This window comes from Pseudophryne corroboree, chromosome 7, assembly GCF_028390025.1.
Source record: "Pseudophryne corroboree isolate aPseCor3 chromosome 7, aPseCor3.hap2, whole genome shotgun sequence".
NCBI classification, from domain to species: domain Eukaryota; kingdom Metazoa; phylum Chordata; class Amphibia; order Anura; family Myobatrachidae; genus Pseudophryne; species Pseudophryne corroboree.
In genome coordinates this window covers 453,050,235-453,067,622 of record NC_086450.1, presented here as the reverse complement: position 1 = coordinate 453,067,622, position 17,388 = coordinate 453,050,235, and the positions used below count along the sequence as shown (strand labels likewise).

Here is a 17,388-nt window from a genome sequence, read left to right as displayed (position 1 = left end):
ACCACCTAACCGTGGTTTTTTTTTCATTCTTTATACCGTCATAGTCAGTCATACTAGTTGTTACGAGTATACTACTATCTCTTTATCAACCAGTGTACAGTGCGGTAGTTCACGGCTGTGGCTACCTCTGTGTCGGAACTCGGCAGGCAGTCCGTCCATCCATAATTGTATTACAATATATACCACCTAACCGTGGTTTTTTTTTCATTCTTTATACCGTCATAGTCAGTCATACTAGTTGTTACGAGTATACTACTATCTCTTTATCAACCAGTGTACAGTGCGGTAGTTCACGGCTGTGGCTACCTCTGTGTCGGCACTCGGCAGGCAGTCCGTCCATCCATAATTGTATTACAATATATACCACCTAACCGTGGTTTTTTTATACCACCTAACCGTGGCAGTCCGTCCATAATTGTATACTAGTATCCAATCCATCCATCTCCATTGTTTACCTGAGGTGCCTTTTAGTTCTGCCTATAAAATATGGAGAACAAAAAAGTTGAGGTTCCAAAATTAGGGAAAGATCAAGATCCACTTCCACCTCGTGCTGAAGCTGCTGCCACAAGTCATGGCCGAGACGATGAAATGCCAGCAACGTCGTCTGCCAAGGCCGATGCCCAATGTCATAGTACAGAGCATGTCAAATCCAAAACACCAAATATCAGAAAAAAAAGGACTCCAAAACCTAAAATAAAATTGTCGGAGGAGAAGCGTAAACTTGCCAATATGCCATTTACCACACGGAGTGGCAAGGAACGGCTGAGGCCCTGGCCTATGTTCATGGCTAGTGGTTCAGCTTCACATGAGGATGGAAGCACTCAGCCTCTCGCTAGAAAACTGAAAAGACTCAAGCTGGCAAAAGCACCGCAAAGAACTGTGCGTTCTTTGAAATCCCAAATCCACAAGGAGAGTCCAATTGTGTCGGTTGCGATGCCTGACCTTCCCAACACTGGACGTGAAGAGCATGCGCCTTCCACTATTTGCATGCCCCCTGCAAGTGCTGGAAGGAGCACCCGCAGTCCAGTTCCTGATAGTCAGATTGAAGATGTCAGTGTTGAAGTACACCAGGATGAGGAGGATATGGGTGTTGCTGGCGCTGGGGAGGAAATTGACCAGAAGGATTCTGATGGTGAGGTGGTTTGTTTAAGTCAGGCACCCGGGGAGACACCTGTTGTCCGTGGGAGGAATATGGCCGTTGACATGCCAGGTGAAAATACCAAAAAAATCAGCTCTTCGGTGTGGAGGTATTTCACCAGAAATGCGGACAACAGGTGTCAAGCCGTGTGTTCCCTTTGTCAAGCTGTAATAAGTAGGGGTAAGGACGTTAACCACCTCGGAACATCCTCCCTTATACGTCACCTGCAGCGCATTCATAATAAGTCAGTGACAAGTTCAAAAACTTTGGGTGACAGTGGAAGCAGTCCACTGACCAGTAAATCCCTTCCTCTTGTAACCAAGCTCACGCAAACCACCCCACCAACTCCCTCAGTGTCAATTTCCTCCTTCCCCAGGAATGCCAATAGTCCTGCAGGCCATGTCACTGGCAAGTCTGACGAGTCCTCTCCTGCCTGGGATTCCTCCGATGCATCCTTGCGTGTAACGCCTACTGCTGCTGGCGCTGCTGTTGTTGCCGCTGGGAGTCGATGGTCATCCCAGAGGGGAAGTCGTAAGCCCACTTGTACTACTTCCAGTAAGCAATTGACTGTTCAACAGTCCTTTGCGAGGAAGATGAAATATCACAGCAGTCATCCTACTGCAAAGCGGATAACTGAGTCCTTGACAACTATGTTGGTGTTAGACGTGCGTCCGGTATCCGCCGTTAGTTCACAGGGAACTAGACAATTTATTGAGGCAGTGTGCCCCCGTTACCAAATACCATCTAGGTTCCACTTCTCTAGGCAGGCGATACCGAGAATGTACACGGACGTCAGAAAAAGACTCACCAGTGTCCTAAAAAATGCAGTTGTACCCAATGTCCACTTAACCACGGACATGTGGACAAGTGGAGCAGGGCAGGGTCAGGACTATATGACTGTGACAGCCCACTGGGTAGATGTATGGACTCCCGCCGCAAGAACAGCAGCGGCGGCACCAGTAGCAGCATCTCGCAAACGCCAACTCTTTCCTAGGCAGGCTACGCTTTGTATCACCGCTTTCCAGAATACGCACACAGCTGAAAACCTCTTACGGCAACTGAGGAAGATCATCGCGGAATGGCTTACCCCAATTGGACTCTCCTGTGGATTTGTGGCATCGGACAACGCCAGCAATATTGTGTGTGCATTAAATATGGGCAAATTCCAGCACGTCCCATGTTTTGCACATACCTTGAATTTGGTGGTGCAGAATTTTTTTAAAAACGACAGGGGCGTGCAAGAGATGCTGTCGGTGGCCAGAAAAATTGCGGGACACTTTCGGCGTACAGGCACCACGTACAGAAGACTGGAGCACCACCAAAAACTACTGAACCTGCCCTGCCATCATCTGAAGCAAGAAGTGGTAACGAGGTGGAATTCAACCCTCTATATGCTTCAGAGGTTGGAGGAGCAGCAAAAGGCCATTCAAGCCTATACAATTGAGCACGATATAGGAGATGGAATGCACCTGTCTCAAGTGCAGTGGAGAATGATTTCAACGTTGTGCAAGGTTCTGATGCCCTTTGAACTTGCCACACGTGAAGTCAGTTCAGACACTGCCAGCCTGAGTCAGGTCATTCCCCTCATCAGGCTTTTGCAGAAGAAGCTGGAGGCATTGAAGAAGGAGCTAACACGGAGCGATTCCGCTAGGCATGTGGGACTTGTGGATGCAGCCCTTAATTCGCTTAACAAGGATTCACGGGTGGTCAATCTGTTGAAATCAGAGCACTACATTTTGGCCACCGTGCTCGATCCTAGATTTAAAGCCTACCTTGGATCTCTCTTTCCGGCAGACACAGGTCTGCTGGGGTTGAAAGACCTGCTGGTGACAAAATTGTCAAGTCAAGCGGAACGCGACCTGTCAACATCTCCTCCTTCACATTCTCCCGCAACTGGGGGTGCGAGGAAAAGGCTCAGAATTCCGAGCCCACCCGCTGGCGGTGATGCAGGGCAGTCTGGAGCGACTGCTGATGCTGACATCTGGTCCGGACTGAAGGACCTGACAACGATTACGGACATGTCGTCTACTGTCACTGCATATGATTCTCTCAACATTGATAGAATGGTGGAGGATTATATGAGTGACCGCATCCAAGTAGGCACGTCACACAGTCCGTACTTATACTGGCAGGAAAAAGAGGCAATTTGGAGGCCCTTGCACAAACTGGCTTTATTCTACCTAAGTTGCCCTCCCACAAGTGTGTACTCCGAAAGAGTGTTTAGTGCCGCCGCTCACCTTGTCAGCAATCGGCGTACGAGGTTACATCCAGAAAATGTGGAGAAGATGATGTTCATTAAAATGAATTATAATCAATTCCTCCGCGGAGACATTGACCAGCAGCAATTGCCTCCACAAAGTACACAGGGAGCTGAGATGGTGGATTCCAGTGGGGACGAATTGATAATCTGTGAGGAGGGGGATGTACACGGTGATATATCGGAGGGTGAAGATGAGGTGGACATCTTGCCTCTGTAGAGCCAGTTTGTGCAAGGAGAGATTAATTGCTTCTTTTTTGGGGGGGGTCCAAACCAACCCGTCATATCAGTCACAGTCGTGTGGCAGACCCTGTCACTGAAATGATGGGTTGGTTAAAGTGTGCATGTCCTGTTTTGTTTATACAACATAAGGGTGGGTGGGAGGGCCCAAGGATAATTCCATCTTGCACCTCTTTTTTCTTTTCTTTTTCTTTGCATCATGTGCTGATTGGGGAGGGTTTTTTGGAAGGGACATCCTGCGTGACACTGCAGTGCCACTCCTAGATGGGCCCGGTGTTTGTGTCGGCCACTAGGGTCGCTAATCTTACTCACACAGCTACCTCATTGCGCCTCTTTTTTTCTTTGCGTCATGTGCTGTTTGGGGAGGGTTTTTTGGAAGGGACATCCTGCGTGACACTGCAGTGCCACTCCTAGATGTGCCCGGTGTTTGTGTCGGCCACTAGGGTCGCTAATCTTACTCACACAGTCAGCTACCTCATTGCGCCTCTTTTTTTCTTTGCGACATGTGCTGTTTGGGGAGGGTTTTTTGGAAGGGCCATCCTGCGTGACACTGCAGTGCCACTCCTAGATGGGCCCGGTGTTTGTGTCGGCCACTAGGGTCGCTAATCTTACTCACACAGCTACCTCATTGCGCCTCTTTTTTTCTTTGCGTCATGTGCTGTTTGGGGAGGGTTTTTTGGAAGGGACATCCTGCGTGACACTGCAGTGCCACTCCTAGATGGGCCCGGTGTTTGTGTCGGCCACTAGGGTCGCTTATCTTACTCACACAGCGACCTCGGTGCAAATTTTAGGACTAAAAATAATATTGTGAGGTGTGAGGTATTCAGAATAGACTGAAAATGAGTGTAAATTATGGTTTTTGAGGTTAATAATACTTTGGGATCAAAATGACCCCCAAATTCTATGATTTAAGCTGTTTTTTAGTGTTTTTGGAAAAAAACACCCGAATCCAAAACACACCCGAATCCGACAAAAATAATTCGGTGAGGTTTTGCCAAAACGCGTTCGAACCCAAAACACGGCCGCGGAACCGAACCCAAAACCAAAACACAAAACCCGAAAAATTTCAGGCGCTCATCTCTAAATTATTGTCTTGCAGATTAGTGACAGAGTCATATGGAGAACCGGACTTCTACTATAGAATTTCACATGTTGCCATTTTACATGAGAGTCGGTCATGAACCCCTTATTTTCAGTATTTTTTTATTAATATTCCTGTTTGGACTGATGGTGAATGCCGCTATAATCACAGTTATATGTTTTGATTCACATTTTGCACACCCCCATGTATCTATTCCTCTGTAACTTGTCCGTTGTAGACATGTGTTACACAACAGTAACTGTCCCCAAACTGCTGGACATGTTGCGATCTGGGAATAACAGAGTTTCCTACACACAATGTATGACTCAGATGAACTTTTTCATTATAACTGCCAGCTCTGAGGTTATACTATTATTTGTGATGGGGTACGACCGGTACATTGCGATCTGTCATCCATTACACTACCACCAGATACTCAGCCAGAAGACCTGTGTCCTACTTGTCACTTTAATCTGGCTATGTGCATGTGTAAACACAATTTTTTGTGTATTATCAGTTCTTAAAATGTCCTTCTGTCATTCTGTCACCATCCATCAGTTCTTCTGTGATGTTAAAGCTCTGCTTAATATGGCCTGTTCCGGAACAAACATGTTGTATATTTTCATATATTTTGACATAGTGTCAGTTGGTCTGTGTCCGTTGTTCTTTAATGTGATGTCATATAAAAAAATTATCAAGATAATAGTACGTATTAAATCATTGGAAGGAAGAAGAAAAGCTTTCTCCACCTGCTCATCCCACCTCACCGTCATGATCATCTACTATGTTAACTGCATGTGCGCATACTTGATGCCACCATCAGAAAAACACAATGTTCTAGAACAGATTATGACTGTACTGTATACAACAGTGGTCCCCATGGTAAATCCCCTTGTATACAGTCTACGCAGTAATGAAATCAGGAGAGCTCTTCAGAGGTTAGTGTCATTGCTGGTAACCTCTCATTAGCTGAATACTTAGCCTCTTTCCAATACCAATTTACTGACCAAAGATCAAACCATGTTCTGGCAACCCCTGGTCGGTGGCTGGTTCATGCAAAACAGAAGTGCCCATAAGGCAGGAAAGAAAGTTATCTGAGCTGTAGCAATTGTACATCTTGCTTCAGGGGCTAATAGGTATGTAGAAGTGTGTTGCTGAAGTGTAGACATTGAACTCCTGAATAAACACCTTCATACTGATCCATGTTGATGAAGATTGTTATGTATCAACTGAAAATATAAGTTTACACATCAATTTGAGGTTGACATCACCCACTTGCCCAGCTCTCAGCTTGAAGCAAAACATTTTCTCCTAGTGGGGGCCACACCGCCTGTTACAAACATTCCCACCCATTTACAGTATGTACAATTATCTGCATATGCCTACGGTAACATGCTTTTGATCAATAACACCTCCAGATTGAATAATGTGAACTGTATGTCCTCTTGCTTTCACAAAGTATCTGTATCTACTACCAGACTTTACTTCTATTTGACCAAACACATATAACTACACTATTTCACGTGGGGCTGTAGCTCTACTTCTTGGCATTCAAAAAATGACTGACAACTATGTAGCTTTCACACACTGGTTTCTTTCCATTTATCACTGACATTCCTTTGACTATCCTGTTCTGTAGCTTTTGAACACTGTCATATCCACGGTGATTAAATCTTCTAAGCTAGAGTTCCAATGACTATGACACACATGTCATCAGTGCGTAGCAGTGCTGTGCAGCAAGGACATACAATTGATTCCACCTTGTGTCTGTAGTGATAATTGACTCACTTCTGTTACTTAAATGCATTTTCCATTGGCAAAATTAACTCTGTGGCCTCTATTCTAGGACTGTGAATACTATAAGATCTATTACCATCTTTGTACACAAAGGGCCTAATTCTGAGTTGATTGCAGCTTCAAGTTTGTTAGCAATTGGGCAAAACCATGTGCACTGAAGGGGCAGATATAACATGTGCAGAGAGAGATAGATTTGGGTGTGGTGTGTTCAATCTGCAATCTAAATTGCAGTGTAAAAATAAAGCAGCCAGTATTTACCCTGCACAGAAACAAAATAACCCACCCAAATCTAATTCTCTCTGCAAATGTTATATCTGCCCCCCCCCCTAAAGTGCACAAGGTTTTGCCCAACTGCTAAAAAATTCCCTGCTGCGATCAACTTGGAATTACCCCCAAAATACATTATTTTATTCATTATCCATTTTTCAAGTACCACTCCTAATTGCAGTTGAACTGTCTTGTTGCACCTGAATTGATATACCAACAATCCTATCTGTGGCTACCTGTACCACTCAGTGCTGACTACTCTTTGTTATCTCATTTCTGGTTCTCTGTCTGAAGTTGATTACTTTGTGACCTATCTTGTGATCACAGCCATAAAAAAATATCACTTGTTGTGTATTTTATTTGTCCTGTCTGTGGGTATGTGAAACAAAATTCTTGATAGTGCCAGCTATTGTGGGTATTTCAATTTTATCATGGTGAAAAGAAAGACATCATCCTGGCTATATACTCACTCATACTTCTGCAGTCATGTAACTTTGTATTATACAATGCACACCTTAATTTCTTCACATGAGACCTCCATCCTGATATACCTCTTGCAATGCTGTCTATATGTCTCTAGTTGACATTGCACCATGAATTGTGGAGTATAAATGTTGATCCACACTCAAAACTATGGTACAGTATGTGTGGCTCTCTCTATATCATCTGGCCTTGGACTGTCAGCAGGATCTACTGGTACTTTCCTACTTTCATAATTGCCTTTCCAAGGAAAACTTCCATGTAGAATAGTATTCTGCACATTTTAATTAATTGATACATAGGTGTAGTTCCTGAATGTACAATCCTTACAGTTATTATCTAGCAGATTTTGTACTTTAAAATGTATTTACTGTGACACTTTTTCATTTAAACACACAGTGCTTGCTTCACTCTGTGCTGCTAGAACTGTATGTGGTCTGTATGTGGGCAGGATGGCACCTCAGCACTCCAAAATGTGCCTGGGACATTTCTGTGTACACTCTGTGCAATATGGGTAACTTTTTTCTACTTGTGTATATGGGTGATTTTTATAACTGAGCAGAGTACCCTTTTTTCCAACCTGTGTCTAGGTGCCTGTTACAACTGTGTGCCCTGGGCCCATAATCTGGTGGTGGTTTGGTAGAGTAATGTACACACCAAAGGAATTGGTACTTGACCCAATCATAGGTCCAGTGGAGTAACCAAGTAGATTGTGTCAAAGTCGAAAAATATAGTAATGCATACATCATGTACTAACCCCATGCACATGCCCGCTGCTCGTGCACTCAGTCCGCCGTGCGTGCACATATCCGCAATTTGCGTAGGATCGCTCCTGCGATCATGCGCGTGATATGGGTATTTACGGCGGAGTTTGTGAGCGCGTAGAGGGTTATTAGAATATTACATATTTAACCCAAATAGTGCATTTTGTACACCTAGTTCCCCTACACCACATCAGCGAGTATCAATAGTTTAAACAGTTCCAGGACTAAGGGATTCGCCTTTGCATGATACGAAGAGTCAGATAAAGGTTGGAAGGTGATGTCTAGTATCCAGCTGTAGGGTATTTTAAGGGTAACATTCCAGTGTTGTTTAGAGAAAGATCGCATGTTCCTGCGTATAGTTATGTGCAGAAGTAAAATATAGATATTAATTGTATTTACTGTATATTATGTATGCGGCGGGAATCCAGAGGATACCACTCACAAGAGCAGTTGGGGAAAGAAATACAGAAAAACAGTTTACCACCTTTTATCTCAGGCGCTCTTCAAATAGTGGCAATATTCAATCTCTCAGATTTAGTGGAGACATATACCCTTGGAAAATGAGAAATACAAATACATAGTGTGATATTGTAACACTGGGGAGAACAGGTGAATCACTCCTAAGAGGTATCAGACTCGTACCGCATCAGGTGGTCTACTAGTAAGTAGACAATTGCGCGGAATTGGGGCGGATCACCGTCCTGGATATCTCCTGACTCCTTCCAACGTCCCAGAAGTATCCCCTTCTTATTCCAACTCAGGGTACATATAAAGGACAATGGTACTCCAATAGTGCATTACCATTAAAAATTTATTGATACATTAAAATTTGACAAGGTGGGTTCTTACCAGACTGATTGGTCTACATGAAACAGTAGACAAAAGCGTTTTGTTATACATCAAACAACTAGGCGTCCCCAGGAGAAGTTGTATCCAGCCAGGCAAGAGCTCCACAAACGTCCTGCTACCTTCACCAACGCGTTTCGATAACTAATGGTTATCTTTTTCAAGGTGGGGAAAGACATCGCCCATCTTTTCAAATCAACCTATGACCTCTCGGGTAATGAAAAGACACATCTCTGTGTCCAATGGACAATGAGATTACAGTGACCATTGTATTGTGTATGTAAGTTGTGTATAAAAAGCCCATTGTTGCCTGGCCGGTCAGAAGACTCTGAACGCTTTCTATCTGACTAGCGGAGGACCGGCCGGGTTGCGCTTGCGAACATTCTCACGTATGTACATTCTCTGTAGCCAGTACTCTGTTTTAGAATTATCTTGTTAGCCTGTAGTGTATGATTTGTACTGTTTTACCTTTTGAAATAATCCACGGTGGCCTTAGAACCCTGTGGTTTCAACTACAAATCGGTGTTGTGTCTTCACTTTCCTGCAAGGGTTTAAAAGCATAGTTATCTGTATAAGGTTTATAAGTATTGATAAGGTTTACGCACTGCGGGTACTTTTATACCATCAGCGCTACTTACGGTTTAAGGTATAACATCGTTGCAGTACTTTGCTGCTAAGGGTTTAAAGTGTAATCATATCACTGCATTGTATCACTATCAAGGTTTAAAGGTTATCAATTGTGTGTGTGCACGCTGTGCGTACTCTGTACACTCAGCGCGGCGTGTGTACGCCAAGTACGTACCACGTGCGTGACTTTGTACGCAAATAGCGTACAAAGTGCGTAGCACGTGTATTCAGTCTAGCAGCCATAGCGGCTCAACGGTAATAGTTTATCTAGAGGTATAGCTTTATGGTTTAAGATAATATCGACATTATCAATTGGTTTATTGAATAAGTGATGGTACAGCCATACACACTATTACACTGGTTTATGGCATGAAGTGGAGCAAAGTTCTGAAAGCTTACCAGCCACTGATTGTCTCTTGGAGCTAAGGGTGAAATGTCAATTTACCACAACAGTGTGTAACACATACACAGTATCAAGATGGTAAAATGCAAGCATCATCCCCACAGAAGCCATACCAGAGACTGAGCAGTAGAGATCTACATTTCTAACAGTTTAATATGCTTTAATACATATGAAGGCTTTCATCCATAATTCCTGTTTGTCTTATATTATATTCAAATAATTAAATAGTTGATATTTTGCTGTCTCTTGCAGTTATACAGTATTTTATTGAAGCCTTATTTTGCATTAGCAAATATGGTGCCATGTTTTACTTTAAGTTCCAGAAAGTTATTCACCATTCAGTCTTTGTAAATGTTTTGTCCATCCACTATCTGTACATCCTCTGTGTCCACCTGAAAACTTCTGTGAATCTTCTCCTAAGGACCAAGAATGGAATATATCTTCATAAACTTAACAGACATCATATTATAGTCTGTCAAAGATGATCACAGTCTAGAACATATGACAGTCATAGTGGGCCAATCAATAGTCCTGGTTCCCACCAAAAAGTAGAAAAGATAGAAAAAAAATCTGAGGAAAAGCTTGAAGTCTACAGATATGGGTAATAATGATGAACCAACACATTAAAGTGCTTCAATAAATGTGATATAAAATTGCGATCATGCTACTTTGGTGATCTGCTTAATTGTTATGCACACCAGTGCCTGCGGGAATGTACTGGTGTCTGAACTGTTATGCACACCAGTGCCTGCAGGAATGTACTGGTGTCTGAACTGTTATGCACACCAGTGCCTGCAGGAATGTACTGGTGTCTGAACGGATAGGGATGCAAAACAAATGAACTCACAGACAGACTGGGGAATATGACATTACGTACACAGAAGGTGATAGTGTAACAAAATAAAATCAAAGTGAACAGAGAAGCCCAGTGGCTAAGAAACTGGGTGTCTCCCAAGTATTAGGAATGCTCAGATGGAAAAAGCAAGATGTTGTGTTTTAATATGTAGAGAACCCGAAATGCTGTTGCTAAGGGCAACAGCAAAACCCTAAAGGGTTACCAAAGGGTGTGGCAGTAAACTCCTTGGTCTGAGATGGAATGATAGACACAAGGAGAGTCTCCACAATCCTAATCCTCACTTAAAAGGTTATACCCAGTGGATAATCAGTGAAAAGGGTTACTTCCAATTAAATTTAAATTGATACCCCATATGGTGAAATTTGGTCCGATACTATTTTAAGCATTGTTAAATTGCCTTTTTGAAGACACGATAAGATGTATGTCCATATTGTGATTCTTTGATTTATACACCCCTGATGAAGTCTGTAGGATGAAACGCGTTGAGTTAGCACATTGTTCTCTGACAACTCTACAAAGAAGATCTTTTTGATGTTGTTTGAATTACCAACACAACTATCATCTGTACAAACATTGTTTATTGTTATTCCGGGCAAATTGTAAACAGTTTTATGTGATGCTTTTTAAAAAAATAAACAATCTCTCATTTTTAAGATTATTTTATTATACAAAACTTGTACATACCAAAGTACGACATCAGCTCCCTGGGGAAATCTCTTCTTTATATATATATATATATATATATATATATATATACAAAGAGAGTCCTGTACTCGCATCAAAATTTCAGGGTGGGTGCTGTCCCAACAGAACAAGGTCCGCTGAATCTATAGATGTCCACGAAGGTGGCGGGCGCACTCTTACACATATATATATTCACAAACTTTGATTAATATCCAATGTTCTTTATTGCAGCCTTCATAAATCGACGTTTCGATCCTTCCACAGGATCTTTTTCAAGAAAGGCAGTACGATATCATATTTCAAAATGTGCAATCATTAAACAATGCCTAAAAAGAATACAAGAAAGAGAAAAGACTCAGCCTCCCAGGCCCCTTGATGATGGCAGAAAAACTATGCGAACCGGGCTTCAATTACCCAGCTCACATAGTAACTACAATTAATCTAGTTATAATGATGCTTAATGCAACACCTTCAACCAAAATGTAATAAATCACCAAAGTGTTCAAGACAGCCATCTTAGTCCCCGGGGTATGAAAAGTTCTTAACAACCAAAGGTGCCTCGATATACCATGTGACCCACTGGTGGAAACACTATAAATAGAAAACTCACACAGGAGACTCACACAGGAACCAGCGGTCACTTAACGGAGCTTAAAAACAAAATAACAATGTTCACGGCCGGAGACATGCCAGCTTCGTGGGTGGTCCTGAAGTAACTGCATGTGTATAATAACAAATGTTAAGCAACTCAAAAGTTCCATACAGTCAAAGCAGAAGGTGGGCGGAGTCAAAATGGCTGTTACCTATGGTGATCATGCTCAAGATGTAATGTGTCCTGAGGTCATGGTAGTTCACGACAGCGGCTCAGCCCAACCTGCTGGAACAATATTAACTTTTCAGTGTGTGTAATCTGAGCAAATGCACAAAGCATGTCCAAAGGGTATACAAAAACGTGTAAACAACATGTAGAAAAAAACATGTAGAGGCGAGACTAAAAAACCGAGTTTACCGTGTGCTGTGATCTGCCGCGTGTTCCCAGGATGCATGCTATGTCTAGCAATGCCCCAGATACCTATATACCCCTGGACCGGAAGTACGTTCATTCGGGGGAAACAACTCAGCAGGTAACAATTATATAGTGGCTGCATACATTCACCACGGGACACTATTCGTGGAGGGTCCGCGCAGCTTACACTGTAGATGGCCTGTTATCCGGGCACTGATAGTTCTAGTGTAGCCGCGTTCAGCGGTCCGGACGTGGAACGCAATGCGTTCCAGGAAACCGGAAGTGGAAGTGGTGCGTGTAGTCCTGGCCCGTCGCTCAAGCCCTAGTGAAGTGTGGCCGCGTTCAGCGGTCCGGACGTGGAACGCAATGCGTTCCAGGAAACCGGAAGTGGAAGCGGTGCGTGTAGTCCTGGCCCGTCGCTCAAGCCCTAGTGAAGTCATATTAAATAGCGCCATGCGTTCCATTCACCCGCGGTGGAACGCACTAGTGGTCTCCAAAGTCCCGACGGCGATACTGACAACTGGGTATAAGCGTATGTCCTTCCTCTGTGTTAAACATAATCAAATGTTTAATGTGGGGCTTAACATCTCCCAGCTCTACACTCCACCGGTTCAACTTGTTTATCTTGAAGTGCCTATGTATGGCCTCTCTATGATGCTACTTAGCACTCTTGCCCAACTGGCCTGTCTCAAACACTTGAATGTCTCCAGAATAACATGCTAATAACATACAATCATGACCTGAAGCCTAATAAATAATCCTAACTTGATTATAATTATTTAAATCCATGCCATCAGGGACCTGGAAGAATGGGCTAACAAACAAAACTCATGAGAAACAAAATATATACAAACAAAAGACAAACACAATATATAGGACACATTATATATGACACAGGTTTCTACAAGAACACCCCGTAGGGGTTATTTTCATTTAATCCTCTCGGTGATACCGTATCCAAGCGGCTGATCCAATAGCACTCCCTTTGTTTCAGCCTCTTGGTCCGGTCTCCACCGGTGACACTCGGGGGCACCCAATCAATGATTTTGCACTTTAAACTAGCAACCTGATGACGGGCTTCAATGAAATGGCGCGCCACCGGCTTGTCTGATTTACCGCTATTCAATGCAACATGAATGGATGAGCGGTGATTCGCAATTCGATCCCTGAAGTTTCGCGTCGTGAGCCCAACGTAAAACAATCCACATGGGCATTTTAAAATGTAGATGACAAAGTCTGATCTACAATGCAAATGATATTTAAGTTTGATGATAGAGCCGTTATGAGGATGGGAAAATGTGGGCCCCACCATCATAGAACGACACGTTGTGCAGCCCCCACAAGAGAAACAGCCTGGTTTCTGCTGCAATAACTGCGTGGTAGACATGGGGGCATTTGGATATAATACAGGTCTCATAAGCATTTGCTTTGGATTCGGTCCCCTACGATAAGCCAACATGGGGGGGTTCATACGGGAGAAAGGTAATGCAGGATCAGTACTGACGATGGGCCAGTGTTTTTTAAGTACCTTATTGAGGTGACCAGAGTGATTATCGTATCGTGTCGCAAAGACTAGACGGTTGTCTAATCTGTCCCTGTTCTTATGTTGTGTGCCTGACACAATATCACGAGCTCGAGATAAACACAACGCCAATGTCTTATGTGTATATCCACGTTCTAAAAAGCGATCTTGGACCTCTTGGAGTTGAATTTCTATATTGGTACTGTCTGAATTGATTCTTAATCCTCTTAGAAATTGGGACACTGGCAAGTTCTCCTTTAGTGCAGGGGGGTGATGGCTGGTCGCATGCAACGTCAGGTTTCTGTCCGTTGGTTTTCTATAGACCGATGTGACGAAACGATCCCCAACCTTTTGAATATGTACGTCTAAGAAATTAATTTCAGACCCTGAAAAACTGGAGGTGAACTTAATAGGACTATCCAACTGATTAAGTTGATTTACCATTATATGAAATGAAGACTCAGTGCCGAGCCAAAGTAAAAAAACATCATCGATGAAACGACGATAAAATAAAATTTGGTGACCATAATGTGGAAAGATCTGGGTTGTTTCATAGTTCGTCATGTATAGGTTGTCGTACGACGGGGCCAAATTGGACCCCATCGCCGTCCCTGCCAATTGTACAAAGTACTTATCTTTATATAAGAAATGATTAGAACGTAAGACCAATTCTGCGAGTTCAATTATACTTTCAGTGGGTACATTGGAGGTAGCATGCGATATCAGTGCGGCTCGCACTGTTTCCAACCCTCCATCGTGTGGAATAACTGTATACAATGAATTCACATCCATTGTGGCCAAGGCGCATGGAATATGCTTACAGTCAACATTTTTCAATTGTTTATGAGACCTGTATTATATCCAAATGCCCCCATGTCTACCACGCAGTTATTGCAGCAGAAACCAGGCTGTTTCTCTTGTGGGGGCTGCACAACGTGTTGTTCTATGATGGTGGGGCCCACATTTTCCCATCCTCATAACGGCTCTATCATCAAACTTAAATATCATTTGCATTGTAGATCAGACTTTGTCATCTACATTTTAAAATGCCCATGTGGATTGTTTTACGTTGGGCTCACGACGCGAAACTTCAGGGATCGAATGGCGAATCACCGCTCATCCATTCATGTTGCATTGAATAGCGGTAAATCAGACAAGCCGGTGGCGCGCCATTTCATTGAAGCCCGTCATCAGGTTGCTAGTTTAAAGTGCAAAATCATTGATTGGGTGCCCCCGAGTGTCACCGGTGGAGACCGGACCAAGAGGCTGAAACAAAGGGAGTGCTATTGGATCAGCCGCTTGGATACGGTATCACCGAGAGGATTAAATGAAAATAACCCCTACGGGGTGTTCTTGTAGAAACCTGTGTCATATATACTGTGTCCTATATATTGTGTTTGTCTTTTGTTTGTATATATTTTGTTTCTCATGAGTTTTGTTTGTTAGCCCATTCTTCCAGGTCCCTGATGGCATGGATTTAAATAATTATAATCAAGTTAGGATTATTTATTAGGCTTCAGGTCATGATTGTATGTTATTAGCATGTTATTCTGGAGACATTCAAGTGTTTGAGACAGGCCAGTTGGGCAAGAGTGCTAAGTAGCATCATAGAGAGGCCATACATAGGCACTTCAAGATAAACAAGTTGAACCGGTGGAGTGTAGAGCTGGGAGATGTTAAGCCCCACATTAAACATTTGATTATGTTTAACACAGAGGAAGGACATACGCTTATACCCAGTTGTCAGTATCGCCGTCGGGACTTTGGAGACCACTAGTGCGTTCCACCGCGGGTGAATGGAACGCATGATGCTATTTAATATGACTTCACTAGGGCTTGAGCGACGGGCCAGGACTACACGCACCGCTTCCACTTCCGGTTTCCTGGAACGCATTGCGTTCCACGTCCGGACCGCTGAACGCGGCTACACTTCACTAGGGCTTGAGCGACGGGCCAGGACTACACGCACCACTTCCACTTCCGGTTTCCTGGAACGCATTGCGTTCCACGTCCGGACCGCTGAACGCGGCTACACTAGAACTATCAGTGCCCGGATAACGGGCCATCTACAGTGTAAGCTGCGCGGACCCTCTACGAATAGTGTCCCGTGGTGAGTGTATGCAGCCACTATATAATTGTTACCTGCTGAGTTGTTTCCCCCAAATGAACGTACTTCCGGTCCAGGGGTATATAGGTATCTGGGGCATTGCTAGACATAGCATGCATCCTGGGAACACGCGGCAGATCACAGCACACGGTAAACTCGGTTTTTTAGTCTCGCCTCTACATGTTTTTTTCTACATGTTGTTTACACGTTTTTGTATACCCTTTGGACATGCTTTGTGCATTTGCTCAGATTACACACACTGAAAAGTTAATATTGTTCCAGCAGGTTGGGCTGAGCCGCTGTCGTGAACTACCATGACCTCAGGACACATTACATCTTGAGCATGATCACCATAGGTAACAGCCATTTTGACTCCGCCCACCTTCTGCTTTGACTGTATGGAACTTTTGAGTTGCTTAACATTTGTTATTATACACATGCAGTTACTTCAGGACCACCCACGAAGCTGGCATGTCTCCGGCCGTGAACATTGTTATTTTGTTTTTAAGCTCCGTTAAGTGACCGCTGGTTCCTGTGTGAGTCTCCTGTGTGAGTTTTCTATTTATAGTGTTTCCACCAGTGGGTCACATGGTATATCGAGGCACCTTTGGTTGTTAAGAACTTTTCATACCCCGGGGACTAAGATGGCTGTCTTGAACACTTTGGTGATTTATTACATTTTGGTTGAAGGTGTTGCATTAAGCATCATTATAACTAGATTAATTGTAGTTACTATGTGAGCTGGGTAATTGAAGCTCGGTTCGCATAGTTTTTCTGCCATCATCAAGGGGCCTGGGAGGCTGAGTCTTTTCTCTTTCTTGTATTCTTTTTAGGCATTGTTTAATGATTGCACATTTTGAAATATGATATCGTACTGCCTTTCTTGAAAAAGATCCTGTGGAAGGATCGAAACGTCGATTTATGAAGGCTGCAATAAAGAACATTGGATATTAATCAAAGTTTGTGAATATATATATGTGTGAGAGTGCGCCCGCCACCTTCGTGGACATCTATATATATATATATATATATATATATATATATATATATATATATATATAATGTCCAGAAAGCGAGCTGGCACTCAAAGTATAGTACTAATGTACCCGTGTGCCATTGCTGTAATATAAACGTCCCATCAAGTAAAGAACAGTGGTTCCAAACTAGGCACGGCACTCCAGGGATTTGTTTTCAGGATTTAATGTGCAAATTCAGATCCATATTAAAGCAGAGTCAATGCAGCATTTCGGAGCCAAAGAGAGCTCCTTCGTCAGGACATCACTGTCATTTATGGACAAATAAAGTGCTGAAAC

At 43.3% G+C, this 17,388-nt stretch overlaps 2 long non-coding RNA genes across 2 annotated transcripts; one reads left to right on the top strand and one right to left on the bottom strand.

The window, feature by feature from the left end:
- Positions 1–11,484: 11,484 nt before the first annotated feature.
- Positions 11,485–12,679, bottom strand: LOC134943859 (uncharacterized). The gene is made up of 4 exons (XR_010181793.1): positions 12,450–12,679; positions 12,244–12,314; positions 12,051–12,156; positions 11,485–11,766 (listed from the first exon to the last, which is right to left on the bottom strand). It is a non-coding gene; the product is annotated as an uncharacterized LOC134943859 (long non-coding RNA).
- A 3,460-nt stretch (positions 12,680–16,139) lies between these two features.
- LOC134943858 (uncharacterized) lies at positions 16,140–17,087 on the top strand. The gene is made up of 4 exons (XR_010181792.1): positions 16,140–16,225; positions 16,361–16,431; positions 16,519–16,624; positions 16,909–17,087. It is a non-coding gene; the product is annotated as an uncharacterized LOC134943858 (long non-coding RNA).
- Positions 17,088–17,388: the final 301 nt, after the last annotated feature.